Below are 21,587 nucleotides of genomic sequence, written 5' to 3'. Positions count from 1 at the left end.
TAAACCTTTTTAGCAGCATCAGGATAATGATAGACTGGGAATATACATATGTTACTAACTTTTACCATGCAGTTTGCAAGCAGCTCTTTGATGACAGTTTATAGGACACTGTGCTAGATTACGATTGTCCCTTATGAATTGCACAGTGACAAAAGAATCTCTGTGACAAAATCAGTAACCCACTGACCTATGCACATAAAATACTTTTTTTTTAAATGCATTGTACACATTCTTTGCAGTTGGTATATTAACCCTCTGTGTCACATTCGATAAGTCAAAGCTGCCACTGGACAAAACTCTCATCTCTCTCCAGCAGGTACATTAATCATTGGCATTTTCTTGACACTTTTATAGTTGCTGGAAAACTGCTAATTTTACAATGAACTTTGCAGTGCTTTTAAAACCGCTGCCTGCGGACCCCCTGGGAATGTGGCACCGACCCCTGGGGGTCCTCGGACCCCAGTTTGGGAAACACTGGTGTAGGCGATTTTAAGCCACACCCTTAATTATATCAGCCTCTCCCCTTTGAGAGACGCCTCCCCCTCCCCGGCCAAGTTTTTTCATCCCGCTTAAAACCCTTGGGTGCTTTAAACTCTTGAGTTGTAGTAACTGCAACTGAGTATCTTTTTATTGTGGGTCACTCACAGATAGACGACTGGCAAGAAGACTGAGGATATATGCTCAGGAGACCTTACGTTCTTTACGCTACGGGGAATCTCAGCGATTATACATTAATCAAGAAGATTTTTTTCTGATAAGTTTCAACTGCATCCATTCTTGGAAATTCTTATCTCAACTGAAGAACTGAGGCTTTAATTTGGGTGATTGATAGCACGCTACGGGGGGATTCACAACCAAAATATAACTAATCTCCATCGGAAGGCCTGCTTCATTGCTATTGATACCACGTCATATTTTAACCCTTATGAAGTCCTTTTACGGACGAATCGCATTGGCTGAGCTGATGCATCTATTAATTCTTCTAATTGTGAAAATAAAAGCAAAAGAACTGAATTCAAGAACTATCAAGACTCCCGTCTACATATGTTTTATCAATGCCATGATTTAAAAGATTATATTGTACTAGACATTGGAATTGCTTTAGATATTAGTGTGCTCCTTGATACTATCTTTGCTATTAGAAGAGAAATTCGTTTTCTCTGAAATTTGACAGCTCCGTAGTGGGGTCAAGTGTGAGCACCTTTGTGCTATATCAGATTTTGAGGACTTATCTTGTGGTGCAGCCCATGTAGCCCACACTACTGTTCCGTTACCTTTTGTATACTAAAGTACTAAAAGTAGTAATAATTCAAATGTGAGACTATTTGAAATAAGATAACCTATTTAAACACGAGCCAGCAATTGTTTTAAGCAACTAATTTCAGTGCATTAATCAAATGTCCTTTTTAGGTCTGCCGTTAGCCAAGATCTTTTGATTTGAATAAAATAATATATATAATATACTTTCTTAAAGGGGCTTTCAGCCACCTCTTTTTACCACTATTCACCTATTGATCTGTTATTGTTATTCCATTTCTCTTCCATCCACTACAGCGTACAGCATGGGGCAGTGGGTCAGCCCACTTTAGCCTCTGGTTAATGTCACTTCGAGGGACTTGCATTTTGTTCTTTAACAAGGTGAACATCCACACACAAGCTGCACAGGGCACATTCTATCTTTATCAGTACCTGTCTCCTTCCTAGCCTGTTGTAAATTCCTTTTAAAGTTGACTGCTGCTATTTCACAGTATACCATATTGTGATCCTGCATTCGGTTTCACCAATTATTCTTTAATTGACTTTGCCCAGGAAGAAAACAAAACTTTATCGTGTTTAATTTGCAGCACACTTGCAACATTTTTATTAAAACGTATGTATTGTTATTTGGGTTTTAGTATCCATTATTTCATACTGTGAACCCTTGTAGGAAAGCGGGTTTCTGTTGCAGTAACCCCACCACTTTTTGCCAGACTACTGATGCACTTTTACTTGGTGTGCCCTGGGTCCCTGCCAGTCAGGTTCCCTGGGCCTGTGTTCTTTCCCCAAAACATGCCCAATTGGCATATCTGGCCACAGGTCAGCCCCTGGTAACTGAATCTAAGCACACGCGCCGAGCGCTACTCATGCTACTTTGGGGCTGAATTTTAAAAACTGCTTGATTGTATTTGTTATTATTGTTGTTAGGGACCTCTGCACTCTGCACTTTTAGAAAAATCTGTTTTAATCATTAGCTTCCGCATTTCGGCGGCGCTGAGCGCTCATTGGCTGCCCAAGGGCCATGGCTCAGTTAGTTGCACTGCGCAGACATGCTTGGCTGTGGCAGTCTGGGTTTTCAGAGCCTGTACAGAATAACCTGAAAGATATGCCGTTTGATGGTATACATTTATTTGGTGTGCATGGTGATTCGGGTTTGCGACGATTTAGAGCTTCACGGTTTGATAAAGACACTTAGACATGCCTTTGAAGGCTCTGCTTTCTTTGTTCTTTCTGGCTCGTATAGACAAGTCTTTCTTCATCACTGCCTTGCAGTCTATATTCTTCTACTTGCGACGAGGGTGGTATTTCTGCTTCCTGCAGGAGTTTATGGTTGTTTTCCAACCTTGTGATGCTTTCCACGGTTTTGCCTGAATCTTACTTTGGTCAGTTAGGATTATAGTAGTGCCTTTATTCTCCAATACAGTTGTGTTCTTTACACTATATTTCACAGTATGAGGTTTTCTGGGTTACTATTACTGCTTGGTACACAACTCGTGCCTTTCTCCTTCAGCTCTGTCTTAGACAATTTTACAGCTGTTTATTTGTGTTTGGATTTTGATTGATACCTGGTGTACTCGTCTTGCAGTTTGCTTACTCTGCAGAAGGGCTCAAGAGTTGATACCTTCATGGTATGTTCCGTATTCTAGGTGGAATACTTTTTGTATGCTATGTCAGCATTTCAAAATATATATATGCTGAGTTGGGATTTTCAGCTTGAACACTATTTGACCCTCGTTTGCGGGTACAGAGTTCCACCCACTGTGTTGGTTTATTTATCTGACTTTCCATATCATATATTCATGAAGTTTGGCACCCATTGTTAAGTCCCTTTGATATTTGTACCTCATTGGGAGTATCTGTATAAACAATCTTTGCTAGCCACAAGATTATCTTCTTGTGAGCCTTCAAACACTTTCTTTTTCGCTCTTTAGGTTCTGTTTTATACCAATTGCTATTTGATCAGCTTTTCCACCCCTTCATGTAGAGATGATTGGTCTGTATATGTCCCTTGGTCATGATTGTTTCTTTTTTTGTGATTATATCATGTTATTATTGGTCTCCAGGGAAAGTTGCATCTCTGTCGATTCTACTCCTCTTTTGAAGGGTACTTAATATTCTTGTCTCTTTTTGAGTTGTTATACCGCTTTGCGTTATTACTAAGATTTCTTCTTTCTGAAGGTCATTTCCCTCTAATGATGTACCTTTTCTTCTCTCTGACGTTATTCCTATGCGTGGCCTTGAGGGAACTTGGCATTTGCCTCATAGCTTCTACTTTTTGTAGATGGCTTTTATTCTTTTCTTACTGGATCCTTGCTCTTCTAAGGGGCAACTCTTTTAATCATTTTCCCAACTCTAGTTGTTGTAGTTAAATTCGCACTTTGCGAACTGTGGTCCCTAAATGGCATATACATATTGATGTCTATTTTATAGATCGCTCAGATTTATTTATTAATGAATGCTTTCAAATTCCCCAGTTTCAGTATGAGGGATTTTTTCTCCATCTTCAGTAGATGGGTCTCTATTCATATTCTAAGATTACGTAATTAGCTTGGGTTACGTTAAGCTTCAAGGTCTCTTCAAACTTTATATCTTATTCAACTTTGTACTCGATTGCTTGCTGATGCTATCTCAGGCATTTTGCATTATGCTGATGTTTTGGATGGCAGTTGCTTTCCTATGTGGTATAATAGCCTGTGTTATGTTTTCTCTTTTGTATATATAAGTGATTATTTATTTATTGAATTACTCCCATGTCAGGGGATTTCATGCAAATATCCGAGCGGTCTTTGTATTGTCTCTCTAGGGATATGACTGCTTCCATGCCCCTCGTTGCTGTTTTGGGCCTGGTGGCTTAGTGGACTACGCATCAATTATGGTCACAAGTTCATATCCTGGTGACTTGGCTTTTCTTTACTCTGAAGTAGATAACTCGGGTGCCGTTCAGTTGGGTACTTAAACTTCTGTTATCTATGCGGTAAACATGCGCTTTAGGACTACACATGTTATGTTTGTTTCCTTGACTCTTTTTTTTTTTTTAGAGCTTTCGCTATCCTTTCCCACGGGTGATGGACCTCTCTTGCTGCTTCAGTGCCGGTCTGGCTCGGTAGCTGTTATATGGCACAGATGTTTTCCTCCGTGACTTCACCTACTGTTCTGTGTCTTAGAAGTATTGAACGCACTGTTCAAGGCTAGATATGTACAGCAGTAGCTTTTTTATAGAGTTATGTGGCAAGTTGCCCTACTTTCATGGGTAATGTTCTTCCCATGCATTCTATGTCTTTATGACCTTTCTTACTGCGGTTCCTTCCACAGTGCTTATGCAGTGAGCATGCATGGTTCGGATATTTTTCTATTCATCTTGTTAGTTGGCTTCAGTTGCCATGTTGACATGGATGATTTTTTCCCATGTTTCTTTAATGTCTTTAGACTTTCCTTATCTGTGGTTCTTCCACAGATTTTTTAACTTGTAAAGTATATTATTGCTCACCTACATTATTATGAAGGACTGGTCTTTGTCTCTAGTTCTAGACCAGTTTTGTTTTAGTTGGTGGCTTTTAATGGTCTCAGTTTGCAGACCCACCTCCGTGTATGAGATGCTTTGGTATATGATTCCAAAGTTAGGAATGCCTGTCTAGATGTCTCTGTCAGATAAACAGGTTACTTACCTTTGGCAACGCCTTATCTGGTAGAGACAGGATCTATCTGCAGATTCCTTATGCACTTCTTATACTCCCTGCTCTGCGAGCTCAGTAATTTTTGGTCTCTATACACTCCGTCGACGTCACATTTTGTAATGATGTCGATACAGAGTCGCGAAGCTCTCTCTTCTGACGGGTGGACGTTCTGTGGAAAAAGCTCTGGATCCAGTCTCGTGCCTGATGGAGGATTCTAAAGTAAGGAATCTGTGGATAGATCCTGTTACCACCAGATAAAGTGTTACTGAAGTTAAGTAACTTGTTTTGTGCCATTAGAGCTGCGCTTTGGTCGCATAAGAGTTAGCTGCAGCAGAGCTCTCACAAGACACCTCCATCAGCCCAGGCTCCTGGCTCTACCCCCTCTTTTGTAAAAGTATTTAGTTATATACACCATGTGGCAAATTCCTAAATATTTTATAATAGATTGATATGGGGAAGAAAGGAGATATATATGTATTGAAAAAAACAAACGTTAACGTGATGTAATAGATTGGTGTGGTTGTAAGATGGTATGTTACATGAAAAAAGAAACAGAAATTGACTGAAAAAAATGCACCTGACCTAGCTATAACTACACAGTGGCGATGATACTATGTTATATATATTTATATATATATATTTGATGAAAACAAACAAAGGGTACAGGGACTTTATAGTTAGGAAATAGAATTAAAAAACCTTAGAAATTTAGCAAAAAAACAAAGGTTACAGGGACGTTATCGTTAGGTTCAGATTTTACACACACACAAACCAAAGAAATTTAGCATTTATAGTTTGAGTTATCTCAAGTGTCTATAACTCGAGCCCCCCATTCACGGTTTTCTCATCAATAATTTTACAGCAAATGTTGTAGTGATATTATCAATTATGTCATAGAAGATGTCATGAGTGACGTAATATATGGGGTAATTAGCAGTCTCTGGCGAGGGCGCGACTTATAGTTACCTTAGGGCACGAGTTATAGTTTATTGACATAACTCCAACTATAATTGCTTATTTCTTTGGTTTTGTGTGTGTAAAATCTGAACCTAAAGATAACTACCTATTAGCTAACGACAATAGGTAATATATATTTCATGAAAAAACAAAGGTTCAAGTGATGTTTTAGTTGGCTGTTGTTCAAAGTTATAATTTCCTGAGCTAACTCTAACTTGTGCCATCATCATGCACTGCTTATGACCTCACATACTACATCACTCATGATATGTTAAATGACATATTTGCTGACATCACTGATGACATCATCCAAGCTACTGCTCCCCAAATCACTCACCGCTAGATCATTTAAAAAAACAAAGCTAGTAAACGGTACACAATCATGTACAGCATAGATTGATTGTATGCTCGTACAAGATAGAAACTAATGTACTCCTGAAGACAAGTCTGATTCGGTATGCTAAAATTTATATGGTGCACACATACGCTACCAATAATGTGCAAACAGTACTTCATTTTCACAAGGAAGAGACTGAATGTAACTAGTGTGAGTTGCAGACTCAGACATGAAACATTTTGCATAGGTTGTAGCTCAAATGGAAGTCCTGTTGCCAAATATATGCTTCTCCTTACAGTACATTATTCAATTGTGGATTTCTCGATACATGCTGATGCTAAATAGTTGTCTTGTAGTGCTATAGACAATGTCTTTATAAATAGAGATTTATAACTTCTCTTCACTCACTCTCGCACACACTTCCCTCATCCATTGCAGATATGAGCGTTCCTTCTCCTACATCACTGCAGAGACCTGAAACTACCACCCCCTCCAGCTCTGCACACCCCCCTCGCTGACAGACTTCATTTAGAGACTCAAAACCTGACTCTTCGATGGAGATACAGCACGCAGATACCCCTAGGGGTGACCGTGCTGGATTTTACAAATGATGTTCGATTGCTTGATTAGGTGAAGATATTTATTATCCGGATTTCAGTGAAAGGTTTGAGACAGTATACAGCGTTGAAGAATGTATAATATATGGGTGACTCCCAGACCTTTTTAGCTGCAGTATGGTTGTAAGCATTGTTTTAATGTGTGCGCCATTTAGCTCCCGTCAGGAATATATGTAGTGTAGTTTATAAAGCCACAGTGGGTTGTCTATTAGGCCTGGTGTACATGCCTTATCAGTGGCTATTGCAGAGATCTGAAGCCATTGGCTTAAGATTTTATTTCAGATGAGGAATTTAACACATTAAAGTAAATGCCCAAACACTTTTCTAAATGGTATTCAAGGTGAAATAAATTGCTGATTGCATTAATGCCTACAGAGATATTACATATCTTAGTTTTTGAGTGTCTTACTTTTGTGTGTTATTTCAACACCCAGCTATATAATCATCTTAACCGTAGGCTTTTTCAGTGAAGTTTTAGATTTAAAAAGCTAACGTCTTACTACCATACCTAAGTATAACACCACTTAAACCTTTTTCTCAGCACATTTAGATATTGTTTTTTATCATGTTCAACCAAACCCCTCGCTGATCATGGCTTTCGGCTATGCGCAGCACAGGGTTGGAAGCAAAACCTGACCTCTAGCTGGACCTGCGCCCATCGCCAACTTTGGCAATCAACCCCCACTGCACATGGCCAAAGGTTGTGCACAGTGGCAGGGTGGTCATCACCGAACCTGCTTTGGGCAGCCAACACCCCCTCCACTGCACACTGCCAAGGGCAGTGGCATCAGGGGTTTGGCTGCAGGTCCTGGCCTCTGGCCAAGCCCAAGCTCTTTCTCAACGCTCTGCCAAGCATGACCTTTGGCCATGTGCATCAGGAGTCTGGTTTTGGCTATAATTGTGCCCAGCCCTCTGCAGTTGGGTAGTCCCATACTTCACACAGCTTTCGCCTGCAGAACAGGGTTGGCAACAGACCCTGGCCTCTAACGAAGGCCTGCACCGAAGCCTCTGCTGTAGACAGCCAACCCCCTCCAGTGGACCCCGAACCACATTTTAATTATTTATTTTCAATTTCCTCAACGTAATGTGGTACTCCTGTGGTACCTGCACGCACTCTTCACCCTCAATGTGCCTAACACCTCAAGGTTGGCCAACCCCCCCTGCTGCGCACAGATGTAGGCTCTGTACAGCAGGGAGTTGGCCTCCAGCCAGGCCCTGCATTCAACCTCTTGCTGCATGAGGCCAATCCCCCACCACCCAGTTTGTTAAGCAACTTCCTTCCTTTCATACCATGATTACCAGTGGTTACAAAAACAGTATTTCTAGCCTTGCTAGTCTTAGTCCTTTTATAAATTGCATCCATTTAAAATGGATCTGCTTTGAACAGCTCTCTGCAAGATTATTGTAGCACACAATATCTTCATGCCATTAAAGGGTGCATGGATAGACTTCACTGAGCATGGGCACTTAGTTGCATATTTCATCAGCTGGAAAGAAATTACAGTAGCTTCCCTTGTTATCCATGGCCCAACAATCAGGAGCGATTGGCAAATCAAAATTATGTAAAATGCAGATTCATCATCATGCGCTATATTTTAGCGTGAAAGGTATCCTCCTCTATTATTGATGCTAGCAGGCATTTTGTGCTAAAAAAAAATAATGCAAAAAAGCAAAAGCAGTGCAAATAGTAGCTTGTTTTCCTTTTTTCCCTTGTATTCATGGTAAAATTATGCGTGTGGTATAATGGCATAATTTGGGGAATGTTGCATAACGAGTATAATGCAAAGTTTCCGAAATTACACAAATTATGCCGATATTTAAATTTCCCCAAGCCCTACCTATGAAAAAGTCTGAGTCTTAAATACAAATATATTTTCATTGTATCACTTTGGGCTACTAGGCTGTATAATAATTTGGTTTCTGGTATTGTTCAGCCTTTGCCTTTGTTCTGCCTCTAGAAGTGTGGCCAACCCTCTTCCCTATAAATAGGTAGCAATGTGGGACAGATAACTAAATTCGCTTGGGTTTTGTTATGTTATTTACATTTTTAAAGTGCAACGGTTACCCGGGGGTGTCCTGGCGCTGATAGCTGACTCTTCTGAGATCAAGATTTCTTGGGAAATTGTCAGTGGGAGATACTATAGGTTAAAAAAACAAGTTTTCAGTTCTTTCCAAATACGAGGAGATCAGTGGATTGCCAGCCCTGGTCCTTTTGTGCTGAAGGAAACTTTGCAAAGTTTAAGAAAGAAATCTAGACCTTCTAATCTCTGACCAGTGTGCTGAGTCTGCTTTGGTTGTATAGTGTGCTACAAAAATTGTACTAACTAATTAATTTGTGATAACCACATTTTGTTGATGTTAAACTAGTAATAACACACAGTATGACAAATTCTATGTATAGGCACAATACAAGTTTCACTCACACCAAAAAGTTCCACTGATACTGCTGAACACTCAATGGGTGGTCTCACAGCTCAAATCCCATTACAATGAGGTTGCTCCATAAAGACTGAGAATTTCCATGCTGCGAGGGTCTGAGGACCGCGGGTCCTCCGGGAACAGCAAGATCTCATCAGTGTATAGGGCTATACACTCCTCCAGTCCCCCTCTGCACGACCACCCTGCACTTGAGCATCACAACGAATTAGTCAAGTTGAAGGCTCAATTGGCAGAGTGACTAAAAGCAGGAAGAGGAGACAGCCTTGGCGGGTTCTCCTGCAGATTAGAAAGGGCTGCAGGAAGATCCCATTTACCCAAACCTGGGCTGTTGCGATGGCGTAAAGAAGGCCAACCAGTTTGCGGCAGAAAGACCCAAAGCCTTAACTCTGCAGCACCGCCTCCAGTAAGGCCCATTCAATGGTGTCTAAGGTCTTCTCTAAGTCTATTCTGAGCTGTGGGGTTGCTGATCCAATGTGCCTCAGATAGGGCCATGTTTGGCATGAATCCACATTGATCCGGGTGCATCAGCCAGGACCATTGCAACATTGTTAATAGGGGAGATAGGTTTATATGAAGAGCAGCGGTCCCAAAGCTGACCTGCCTTGGGGATCACAACAATAGTTGCCATGTCAAATTCTGGGGGAAATGACCCTCTGTCCGCTGCCTCGCTGTACAATGCCTAGAGGTGGTGAAGTACAAGAGACTGAAAACGCTTAAGCTTCAGGCCTGGGTTTTTTTCCAGGACCAGCTCAGATAGCACCTCACCAATCTCTTTACCTGCGAGTGGGTGGTTGAGATCATGGGCCAGGGACCGAGGAATCGAAGGCAGCGGAATATCCTGTAGTATCAGAGATGCAATTTCCCATGGATCCATGGCCACTGCTACGTAGAGCGCCCAGTAGTGCGTAACAATCTGCACCATCTCTGTGGTTTGCTCACGTAACGAGTCTGCAGCATTACAGATAGATGGTATTATTCTGGTTGTCGTGTACATAGAGGCCAGTGAATAGAGGAGCTTGCCAATTTTTTTTCTATGTTCATACATATACTGAGTTCACGCCCTCCAACACTGCCTGGCCTCCTCCAGTGAGACCTTCCTCAGCTTACACCATGCCAATGTCAGCTTGTGGTCTAGGTCAACTGAGGGTCGACAGCTCTGTAATCTGCAACAGTTTGTGTGCCTCTTTGCCCCTGATGTACCCTTTCATCAACCCTCTAAGGGTGGGTTTTCTGGCTGCCCAAAGGGTCCCTGCAAAAGCCACAGAGCTGTGGTTCAGTTTAGAGAATGATTGAATCTCGACAAACTCAGCACATTCATGATCCACGAGATTCCAGGCATTGAAACGCCACATGGGTCTCGAGTGCATCCTGGGAGAGGCCCATGTCAACAAGAAAGGGGGCGCAATCTGATATGCCTCGAGGGGGATCTGTACTCGTGTGAGGTGGAGGATGTCAGAAAAGGTCTGAGGTGGCCGAGAACAGGGCCTCTGGATCAGGGGTGTCGGTTCTGACAGTGCAATGGGTTGGGTTCGGTGAAGTGTTCCTCGTCAGTGGGCCGGAGTGAGCCTTGTGGAAGGGGGCGCACTTCCTCTGTGGAGGTTTGGTAGAAGTGATGGTGGTCACATACCCCATCTGCGACTCAACCGCTTCTAATCTACTAGGGCGTCGGACATCACGTTGTTCTGTTGCCTGCTACCATGCCTGCACCAGAGTGTTGAAAAATAGGTTGAGGAGTTAATTAGCCCTTTCAAATTGGCTGTAAAAAGGAGCATATATTGTTGGTTGAGGGCTCAAAGTTTCTGTTTGACATCTTTAAAGGAGCATCTGCTCTGCTGAACTGTGCTGGTGTAGTTTGAGGAGACCATGATCTTGGTGTTTTGAAAGCTCGGGTCTCAGGTCTGGCCTTACGGAGAATGACGTCTCAGTGGTTGATAGTACGAGCTATGACAGGCCAGGGATCGGTGTGCCCTTTCCACTGCGAAGCAGCGGGATAGTTTATCGGAGGGAATCCAAGACCACAGCCAGACCTTCAGCAGTCAGTCGGTGCCTAACGTCTCAACTCCCTCCTGGGAGCCGATAAATCGGAGGTTGTTCCTCCGAGACCGGTTTTATATGTCTAATATGCATAATTCACCTTCTTGGGAACAACTTGCGGCTAAGAAACAAAATTGGGTGCAAGTCCCTCTGATGGTCAGGTTTAGACAGTACAGCACCCATACCCCGCCCAGAGGCATCAGTCTGCAGAACAAAGCTTTTCTCAAAATGAGGACACATAAGGGCAGGGACCTGTTTCAATTGCTGGACACTTCGTTCCTGTACCTTAGTCAATGATACACATTTCCCAGTATACTTGTGCACTAAAAGATCTGAAAGAGGACTTTTGATTTTGGAAAACTGGAGAACAAATCTCTGATAGTATCCCCGAAGCCCCAAAAAGGAGCCTATCTCCTTCTTCATTGTGGGTTGCGGTATGTTGCGAATAGCCTCAAGTTTATTCAGCTAAGGTCGAATGACCCCAGTACAGAGAAAAAACCTAGATACTCAATATGTTATGTGGCCAAGGTGGTCTTTTTCGGATTAAATGTAAGTCCTGTCTCATTCAATGTGCATAAACCCTGATCTAGAGATGACAGATCACAAATGTAACGTGATTGTTTATATTGATTGAAAATTCTGTATTGCCAAGAACTGATGACTAAACATTGCTGTAAGAGATCTTTTATCTGTAATTTATGGACCTGTTGAGATGGAGACAATTGTGATTCTACAAGTGTATTTATCCAACCGTTGCATATGATAAACGGCAATAAAAATATGTAAAAAAAAATAAAAACCTGATCTAGATGTTGTAAATGTGTTTCCCAGTCAAAAATATACATGACTATGTTGTCTAAATATGCCACAGCATAAGTCCGGTGAGCCCTAAAAGAACATTCATGAGTCTTTGAAAAGTGCCTGGTGCCCCATGGAGGCCAAAGGGCAATACCTTGAATTGATAAAGCCCTGTAGAAATCGCAAAGGCTGTATTCTCTCATGTATCTGGTGAGAGGGGAACTTGCCAGTACCCCTTCGTAAGCTCATTCGTGTATATAACCCTCGTCCCACCCTGTCTCTCCACCAGTTCGTCAACCCGGGACATAGGATAAGTATCAAATAGTGAGATGGCATTCAGGTGGCAGACATCTATGCAACAGAGAAGGCTTTCATCATCTTTAGGCACTAACACTACAGGTGAGCACCAAGCACTCTGGGATGTTTCTACGATATCGCCTTCAACATGGCAGCTACTTCGTGTTCTATTGCCTGTCGCCTGGCTGCAGGGATATGATAAGGCTTCAACTTTCCTACCTGGGACCCATCTGTAATGATGTTATGAGTCACTAGGGACGCACATCCAGGAATACCTGAAAGGAAACCAGGCTACTTATCCAATGAAGTAGCTATTTGTTGTTCTGCTCAATCGTCAAGAGTATCTCCTAGACTCATTGTTCCCTCTATTATTCATGAATGTTTGGAGGGGTATGTTTGCTGGTGTTCACATAGGTTACCGTAACATTCTGTATCGGTTTGCACAGGAGGGGGCTTGTCCCGTGCTTTCAACAGATTCACATGATAAATCTGTCCCACCCGACCTCGATGAGGGATGGAAACCCTGTAGGTCACGTGTTGTCTTTTCCACTGCTTGATGGGGACCTTGCCAAATAGCAAAGATCATCTTCTCAGTGGTCGGCAGCAGAATCAACTCCTTATCGCCCACAGCGAATTCCCTTAGCCTAGTCCCATGATCATATGCTTGTTTCTGGCGGTTCTGGGCCTTCTCCATATCGGTATGGATCTCCTCCCATAGGGTGGATAGGGTTTCCTCTAATGCAGTATTATACCACAAAAGAAGTTTACCCTCATCCTCTGTCCATTGCTCGGCAGCAATGTTCAGAAGCATACTGGACCTTTTTTGAAAGAGTAATTGAAATTCTTTATTGCGGGATTGATAAAAATCTTTGGAATTGAGCTAAGAATACAAAGGAAGGCACCTTTACAAAACCCATAAAACAACTCATTTCATTACGATGAGGTTAGATTAAAACCGTTTAAAATTTAACAATGTGTTTATGCTTTTGAGTTAGTACTATTTACTAAAAGCAAAAATTGTAAAATCTCTTTAAACTAGCCTAGATTAAAAATTGAAAGCCACGGGTTTCCATTTAACAAATGTTAATTTATACTCTTTCTACTTACTGTACCCTAATGATTCACAACAAATGTAACAAGAAGACTGCTTAACAGATAAGGATTGAATTTTGGGTTTTGGTGTTTTTAGTCGATTCCTGTACTAGCAGGAGGGTTTAGCACAGTTTTTGCTATTTTCATAAAACAAACCAATCTACAAGCTAATTGAATGTCTCCTCCTGCAAAGCAGGCTTTTAATGCTTGCCGGCGAGTTCGCAGGCGTCTTTGGTTCCAGAGTTGTTTAAATAATAGCCTTCGCTCTTTCTCTAGACCTTTGCAGCTGCACAGTGAATGCAAGACATCCTCTTTTTGGTCACCGCAAAGTCTGCAGTTCATTGTAATTTCCAAGCATTTCCATGGGGGGAGATGTTCTTTTGCTGGTATAACTCCCATCCTCAACTGCAAAAAAGATTCATTCACAGCCCGTGAAAACCCTGTTTCCAGGTATGCTTGTGGTAGAGACCTGGTATAGCTCTGGATGACAAACCCCCCATGGGCCCACCTGGTAAGTGTGGTTTTATCTTCTTCCAGGGATAGTGTCTTCACTGTTTTATTTACGAGCTGCTTCAAACGTTTGTGAGTCCCATTTGCTTTTCAGAGTTCTTGTAGTGCCAGAGAGCTTATTGCTGCCTGAAGATAGACCATTGCTGGGCAGTCTTTTTTCCCTTTCAGCTTTCCATAGATATGAATTCAAAGTACCTGTCTCAGCTCCCTTTATTTTGTGCCAACATTTGGCGTAGGCACCCTTGCGTGCTATTTGTTGTTTGTGGAGACCAAACTCAAGCCTTAGTTGCGCTGGCGAAGTGTACTGTGGGAGGTTGAATAATATTCGCATTCCTTTAGACACCACCTTATCTAAGGTGGTCTCATCTCTCCCTCTCATACACTCACTGCCATACGTTATTGACGGTAATAATCTTGCTTGTAATACTTCTAACAAAGGGATTAAGTTTGGGCCCGTTATTTTGTGCTTAATGATCTTTAATGAGACGGCCAGAGATATCCCTCTGTTTCTGATCGCCGTATTTTATTGCACAAACGTTCCTTTCCTGTTGAAGATTATACCCAAATATTTATATTCATTGACGACCTCCATCCTCTGGTCCCGTAGAGACCACTGAGGTTGTTATTTTATGCATTTTTGGTTTATTGTCATCACCTTTGATTTTTCTAGGTTTATACTTAACCCGTTCCTTTCAGAAAAGTTGCTTGTCGTGTTTATAAGGTGTTGGAGGCCTACTGGGGTTTGGCTAATCAGTATTAAATCATCCGCGTTCAGAAGATTAGACAGTGTAAGGCCCCCTAGATTTGGAGCATGATGGTTGCAGTTATCAAGCTCTGCTGAGAGGTCTGACATGAAGAGGTTGAACAGGGTCGGGGCAAGGACGCAACCCTGCTTCAGCCCCTTTGTAGTTGGGATTCCCTTGATAAACAATTGCTCGTCCCCAGCTTTATTTGAATCCATGTCTCAGATTGGAGTAAAATTAATAGATTAAAAGTTTTTGGGTCTATTTCCCAGCCTGATAATTTAGCCCAGAGTTTCCCTCTGTCTATACTGTCAAATGCAGACGAATAATCAATAAAACAAACAAATAGCGTTTTTTTTAGTTTTATGATGGCATCTATTAAGAGAGAGAGAACAAGAATATTTGTCATTGTCCCTGTACATTTTTGAAAGCCTGTCTGATTAATGGGGATTAAGTTTTTCGTTGATGCCCATTCGAAGAGTTCTTCCAGTAAAAGGCCTGCAAAATATTTGGCATCTATATCTATTAGAGCGATGAGCCTGTAGTTCTTTGCTTGGTTCCTATTGCCTTTTTTGTAGATCGGGGCAATGATTGATCACTTCCAAGAGTTGGGGATTCGTTCTGCCTCCCACATATTCCTGAAGAGAGGGTGCAGTTGCTCTGCCCAGTAATTTGGCTCCTGCTTGTAAAGAATTGGGGGTATTCTGTTTGGCCCAGGGGCCCCCTCTTTCCTGCCTTTCGCAATTCTTTTCTTGATCTGTTTTGTTGTGCCTGGGAAGATGGTCTCCTCGACTAGATGTATAAGGGCCTCCGTGTGTAGCTGACGGACCATAGCGTCTTGTTTTGTTCCGTCAGCTTCTTTATTGAAGTAGTACACTAAGTGTTTGACCCAGGCCTCCTCAGTTATGTGGGAATGGATTCCAGGGGCCTTAGGGTTCTCTATGTTGTTTACTGTGAGCCAGAATCTTGTGCTGTTGTTAGTTTTTGCGTCATAAAGCAATTTGGGCCATATTTTTTCGGTGTTTTCCTGTTTTGTTCGCCAAATGATCTTATTCTTACTGCTTTTTAGCCTCCTCAGCTCCGTCTGTATGCTACTGTCGGGGCCCTTTTTATGGAGGCTGCGGAGTGTTCTGTTGATATCACTTTTTATTTGCCTTAAGTTGCTGATTTGGGTTGTCGGTGGGTGGATTTTTTGATTGTTTAAAGGCCTGGTGGGTGATTCCTTTTGGTTGTTTGTTCTGTTAATTGTTTTTGATGATTTTAGTTTAAAAAAATCCTCCCAGGCATTTATACTATTATCATTCTGTGATTTAGTTTCTTCCCAGCAGATTTTGGCCTCTGTCACAAATTTTTCCGGGTCACTCGTTTGGCATTTGATTATTTTGCAGTTTGATGTGACCGCTAAGTTTTGGGCTTTGATTGGGAAAGTAAGTGCTGTTTCCTGTACCGTCAGGGTCAGCTCTTGTGGCTGATGGTCGCTACAATCTGACATTCCAATCTTAAAATTGCTTACTAATTTAAAAAGTGTGTAAGATAAGAAAGTGTAGTCTATCGCAGTACTAGACGTGGAGTTATGGTAAGTTGCTGCTTGGGGGCGATCGCCAGGTGTTCGCCCGTTTAATTATATCAGGCCCAAACTTGTTAAGACCATTAGTAGATCTTTAGATAGCTTAGTTTGTTTTCCCCACATACACTCTTCCTGAGGTGGAGCCCCCCTTTCAAGCAATTGGTCATGTGCAGGCTGATTGTTTCCGGGGCTCCTTGAGAGGAACATATTAAAATCTCCTGATACAATGTAATTTGGTGTTTCCACTTCAGGGATAAGTTTGGTCAGTTCTGACACCAGGGATTTTGCGCCGTTTTTTTTCCCATTTGGGTGCAGGTATGTATTACCAGAATTAGCTGTTGTTTGATTTTCCCTGGGGCTACAATCTCCAACTGTATTACGTTAATACCTTAATACCGTTGTTTGATATATTTTTATTCAGCAGTTCTTTAACTGTATTTATTGCTCTTATTGAGGCATACGTGGTGAGGCGTCCTTTCTGATGACCAAACTTTGAATTTCTGCTGGCTGCAAGTTGGTATGATTTATAACCGTGAAGCTGAAATGGCTCTTCCAACCAAGTTTCTTGGAGTAAAATTAGGTCATACTGCTGAAAGTACGTCAATAGGTCTTTGTTCATAGTTTTCGAACCTCGGCTATTTATGTTCCAGGAACATAGTTTTAACGAGAACTTTGACGATCACGAGTTCCTGTCTTCTTTTTCGATCCGTCACGTACCTGTAGATCTGGTGTTAATGGCTTTTGCTGCCCAGGTCCAGTCTTTCCCTGTGTCCTTCTCACCATTGTCCCTGAGCATCGGGGTGTCTCTAGCCTTTGGTTCAACTGAGACTCCACGGGCTCCTTTTAGCACAGATTTTATGGGCGCACCAGACCGATTTCTTTTTTGTGTGTTGTCATTATGGTCGTGGAAATGTCGAAGGATTGGTTCTGGGTAGCCAACTTTGTAGTAAGGTTTTATACGGATCCCCCAAACTTGTAGTTGGTGTACCTCTTTTAAAATTTGGACCTTCTACCAAACAATAGAAGAGAACCCTGTTGACTTCTGTTCATGTATCCAAATGGCAAACCTGGCTAGTTACAGGAATGATTTTCCTCAGTATGGTCTTAATCGTCCTGTTATAGCTCTCAACTAAACCATTCATCTGTGAATGATACACCGCAGTGCGGATTGTTGAACGCCCAACAACCTCTAGATCTGACTTATCAAGCGTGACATAAAACGATAAAGGGAGTACTTTTATCCGTCAACACTTCCTGAGGGATTCCCACCCGGGAAAAGAAAGAAACCATAGCATATGCAATAGACATGGTGGTCATGCTGGTCAAGGAGATTGCTTCTGGAAATTGAGTCGCATAATCCACCAGGACCAGAATATATTGGTGGCCCCAGAAATATGATGTCAAAGGACCAACAATGTCAATCCCCACACACTGGAAAGGGATCTCAGTTACGGGAAGGTTCTGTAAGGTGCTGTAAGGGAGGAGCGGTACCCTGGTAGGGTTGACTAGCTGGCATCTAGGACAAGAAGCACAGTACTTAGCTACCTCCCAATATACCCCAGCCAATATAACTTCTTAAACAAATATTTCAACGTGTGTACTTGTCCATAATGCCCTCTCCCTGTCTGACTAGGAGACAGATGTAATACTTGCTCTCAGAACACAAAGGGTACTAACATCTATTCCTTTGGATGTACACCTCACTGAGTGATTCGATACAATAGCTCCCTTATGATATAAAAAAAGGGCCTACCTGAACTGGATTGTCCTCCTGCACCTGTTTGCATGCATATACCAGGGTACCATCATCTCTCTGGGCCATCCAAAAACCTCTGAGTAGGAGTCTGTATCCTTTCTGAGGATGAAAAGGCACTAACTGTTGTAGGTTGGAACAACATGTTATACCACATCCGTTCTCTTCTTTTCTCACTTCGAGATTTCACCCTCTTCTCAAGTGGGACCTCTATTTCTGCCTCTCAGAAAGGTGCCTCCTGAAACCATCCCAGCATGGTGTTCTGAGGTTTCAAAGCAGACAAATACCCATATAACATAGGCAGGTCCATGCAGAGTAAAACCTTCTCTGTTAGGGAGTGAACAATCCCCACCTTTCGTATCTGGGGATCGCCATCTACCTCAAGTAGTACTTCAGCTTGGGGGTATGTTTTTTTGTCACCATGCGCACAGGTTACCTGCACATATTCCCCCTTCCTTACTTGGGTATGTGGGACCAGCTCACTGCTTACCGCAGTATGATGGCATCCAGCATCTATCAGATCAATCAGTGACCTACTGTTCAAATGAATATTCTTCATATAGGTGGACACCCCCTGTAACTACAACCAGGCCCTTATCATACCCCACCTCCATGGGCTCACGAGTGGTGGTCCGTAAGGCACAGTGTCCGGCTATGTGTCCTCATTCTGCACAGTGAAAACACTGTGGTCCCTGTAACTGCCCAGTACCCCCAAGAGGTGCTCTTGGTGGGGTCAGTGCCCTGTTTTCCGCTGTTGGGGTCCTACCCCGCCCAGGAATTTTAGGCGGACCCATAGGGTCTCGAGTGGAAAGTATCCTAAACTCCATTGATCGATGGTATGCACAAGCAAGGTCAACAGCTAATAAGACCATAAGGTTGGGGTGTTGCTTCACCCAGGATCTAGTATTGGATGGTAAAGCCTCACAGTATGGTTCAAGATATACTCTCTCAGTTATCTCTTCCACAGTAGTAGACAAAGGACGAAGCCCCCGGCTCCTCAAATCCCTTATCCGGTGATACAAAGCCCAGGGATTATCCTCTGCTGTCCACCTCTTTTTCTGGAACTGGTTCTGGTAATACTCAAGGTCACATCCTAGCAGCTCCAATATAGCCTTTTTGATGCAGTTACCCTGCAGGGTTTGCCGCCTCCTATGCTGCTTTAAGTTCACCCTGACTGTAATGGTGCAGTGTAATAACCCGTCTCTCCGGGGATCAAGTCACTGTAGTGGCCGCTCTCTCATGGTTGACGAAGTAGTAGTCCGGGTCATCCCCTTCCTGATACTTCTGTAGAACTGTTCCTGGTTTATCGGGATGCATACGGGCACTAGATATGGCGTCTGTAAGCCACAAAATGGCTGTATCCTGTACCTGTTGATTGGAAGTTAACAAGACTGCCTGATCCATTAGGGCTGTCTGAAATGCCTCTCCTTTTTGGGTGGCTTGGGACTGCTACTCCCCTGTACCTGTTGATTGGAAGTTAACAAGACTGCCTGATCCATTAGGGCTGTCTGAAATGCCTCTCCTTTTTGGGTGGCTTGGGACTGCTACTCCAGCTCCAGCTGCAGATGACGCTGACCTTCTGGCAGTTGAGTGACCATCACCTCCATAGCAACGGGCTGTGTCATCTTAGCTGACATCAATGTCCCACTTCTTACACCAAATGTGGTCACTCAATCTCCCCCAGAAGGACACGCCCAGCTGCTCGTATGCTTTTAGACGTTTATTTTTGTTGGATCAACAGCTAGCCTTAAGGCAGGTATGCAAATGTCAATGAATAGACTTGACTCATTATCTCGAGGTAACTTTACTTCTTCCTGTATGGTTATGCTTCCCGACTCTTCTCTCTTCGGGTCCTCCCATCTTATCTGTCTCTTTCGTGGGAGCAGAGACCAGGTGTGATGTGTCCCTCAAAGAAATCATGAAGTATACGGTCAATAATAAGGCATATGGCGTTCAAGTCCTCTACCCACCATCACCGTCCTTGTGCCCCAGGTGCCACCTACATTAGCATTAGTGATCCCCCCTGTGCCCAAACACTTCTTAGGTGACGCTCACAACCCTGCCCACCAACTCCATAAGGTAAAATATTCAATAGCAGGGACTTACCTGTAGCCACCGCTCTCCTGGGCGAGGCGTTGGGAGTCACAGCGTCTGCCTGCTTTCTGGCCCCACCGGACTTGTTCGCAGTGCTCAGAGAGTGTTTGTTCTCCTCTCTGCAGCGGATGGCTTCTGTCCACGCTGATTTGTCCTCCGTGTCCTCAAGACTCTGGTCCACAGTGTCCTCGCTCTTCCTCTCGCCTCTTTGGCAACTGCCGTCCCTCTCCTCTGGTGTCCCACAAAGGTTTCACCTCCTCAGTGATGCTGCTCACTGCGCTCAAACACTGGTGGCCACCATTTAACCCCTTCACTGTTAGGCCTTTCCACCCCCATGTGCTAAACCTTTTTTTGGCTATTTGGGGTAGTTTGCGCTTAGGCCCCGTAAGCTTTTGTCTACATAAGGTATCCATTTCAAATATGTGCCCTTTTTTCCAATACCCTGTGGATTCTGAAGGTACCCAGGGTTTGTGGATTCCCCTGGGGGGGGGGAGGGGACCCAGAAATTAGCCAAAATGCATCTAAAGATTTTGTTGTTGTTGAAAAAACTGAAACAATTGCTGCAGAAGAAGGCATCTGTTTTTTTCCCAGCAAATGGCATAAACAAAGGGTTTGTGGTGCTGAAATAACCACCTTCTCAGCTTTCAGGGACAGGCATATGTTTACAATTCACTAAGAGAGGGACAGGGAGCAGAAAAAGAAAGGTTCAGTACCCAAGAACAGATATGAAACCAACTGGAGGGTAACTGTTGCGATGGAGGGAATCCAGCCTATTTGGCTACAGATTGCATTGGAGGAGACATAGAAGAATAGAGATGACTAATTTGAGATAGATAGGTCTCAGGATGGATAGTATATTTTTTTGGGGAAATTCCTCAATTTTGAAGAGTTTAGGTCTCATGCTTCATCATAGGGCATTTTTGCTCCTTGTGGGGATGGCGCTGCAGTCCCCCATGGGCCCCGCAAGAGGACTCCTTAGTGGAGATCTTTTAAAGTAAAACACCGCAGTGGTGAGTGCGGGTGTGTGGGGGTACGTGCACAGGTGGGTAAAAGTACCGTGATGGAACTCCAAAAAAGGTTATTTATTCCTGGGTCCGCCCGGTATGGTTAAAAGCAGAAAAGAAACTGTGACCTTCCACCAATGAGGAAGTCAAGTCTGGTTTAAAAAGGTGAATAGTGATAAAGGCCATAGGGTCGACATGTTTCACGCCCTGGTGTTCCAGACAGGATCCTTGGCATTTTCTTGCGGCAATATAGTTCAACAAACACCTTAAATTAACTATCCAACCCAAAACGATGAAGGGTTAGGTCTCAGCAGGGATAGCAGGCATACCTGAGGATTACAGTGACCCTTAGCAGTGTGAGGCAATCGCACCTACCCGCGTTGAGGTTGGATAATTAATTTAAGGTGTTGAACT

At 43.0% G+C, this 21,587-nt stretch overlaps 1 protein-coding gene across 5 annotated transcripts in view; it reads left to right on the top strand.

The window, feature by feature from the left end:
- Positions 1 to 21,587, top strand: part of LOC146834562 (interferon-induced protein 44-like) — a 307,969-nt gene that overhangs the window by 60,354 nt on the left and 226,028 nt on the right. For 2 of the 5 annotated variants that reach the window (XM_085601969.1, XM_085601967.1), the window contains exon 2: positions 13,779 to 14,013. The exons of 2 other annotated variants lie outside the window; for them this stretch is intronic. The gene's annotated coding sequence lies outside the window, so the exon portion shown is untranslated. Of the gene's footprint in view, positions 1 to 6,663; positions 6,856 to 13,778; positions 14,014 to 21,587 lie in introns of those variants that run through there. One more of the 5 variants, XM_085601970.1, reaches the window with a different exon arrangement.

Source organism: Triturus cristatus, chromosome 4_2, assembly GCF_964204655.1.
Source record: "Triturus cristatus chromosome 4_2, aTriCri1.1, whole genome shotgun sequence".
Lineage (NCBI taxonomy): Eukaryota > Metazoa > Chordata > Amphibia > Caudata > Salamandridae > Triturus > Triturus cristatus.
The sequence above is the reverse complement of the archived record's forward strand: the minus strand, read 5'-3'. Positions and strand labels throughout refer to the sequence as shown.